We start from the raw sequence: 1,232 nt of genomic DNA, 5'->3' as shown, positions 1-1,232 counted from the left end.
GCGTCAGTTTATCTAGTTTCAAGGAAACCCTGACCCTAAGATTTCCCCAGAGGCCATGCGGACGAGCCATAGGCTCGGTCTGACTTATGGAACTTTTTCCACCCCCCCGCCACTAGGAAAAGGAATAAACATTTAAAACTGATTGGGGCCACTCAATGTTAGCATTTAAAACAAGTTGCAGGTTTTAAGACTATTGCAGAATCCATTTCAAACCCACCTCCCCTCTTCGGATCCCCCTCGAGGGGGCGACGGGGAGAGAAGAAGGGGGAGGGGAAGGGGAGCGGGAAGTGAGGTGGGAGAGCTATTGGTTTATTCTTTGTCTGCTGGATTAACCCGATTATACACCAGGCACCAGCACCCACCGCCTCCCCCACCTCGGAGCCGTGTCCTAGAGGGACGGGATGCAGATTCGGGTTTCAAGTACCTTCTGCTCTGGCCGGGGATTTGGGTTTGATTGTGTTATTTTGTAGTTTTTCGGTTTTAATAATCAGATTTTTATTTTAAAGGGGTGGTTAGCTACTTACATGGAGGCTTTTTGAAGATCTCTCTGTTTTGTTTTACACAATAGCTGTTGGAAGTTATACAATAAGCCCTTTAATAAATAGTTAATTCAGTCATGAACACACGATTACTAAGGGCCACATCACGGGCTTCTGAAACGGGAGGGGGCTCGCCGTCACACAGCAGATTTCCTCCTCCACTTACCCAGGACAGTCATCCTTCATTTCCTCCTCTTCTGTGACCTAGAACACTTCTCAAGAAGACCCTATTGTCAATTTCGGTAATATGAACTGCATTTTCCTACTTAAAAATGTAAAGATAGAAATGCATACACACGCACTGCTCTAACTGCCGCTCAGTTACTAAGAAACGTGCTTGCGCGTGAGTACCAGTGAGAAATTACACCCCCCGCCCCCGCACACACATACACAAACTCCTAATATTGGATTCCAGTGATTTACAGAATGTTTTCACAGGGAAGTACGATTAGTACTTCCGAATAGCACCTGCGATCGTGCCCCCGTGTGGAGCTAGCCGGTGCTAGGAAAACGTGGTGCTTGACTCCCCGGGTTGGGTCCTGCTCCAGCCCACATCCGTCTGCAGCCGCCCTGGCACTCGCTGCCCCCTCCGAGCTCTCGCTCTCGCACGTCCCGGGCGGGCACCTTCCCGGCCGCGCGGCGTCCTCGCCCTCCCTTCTCCATGTTACGTTAGGGCTCTCCCCCCCTCTCCCG

The sequence above is a fragment of the Myotis davidii genome, unplaced genomic scaffold, assembly GCF_000327345.1.
Source record: "Myotis davidii unplaced genomic scaffold, ASM32734v1 scaffold95, whole genome shotgun sequence".
Taxonomy (NCBI): domain Eukaryota; kingdom Metazoa; phylum Chordata; class Mammalia; order Chiroptera; family Vespertilionidae; genus Myotis; species Myotis davidii.
This window is presented reverse-complemented; position numbering follows the sequence as displayed.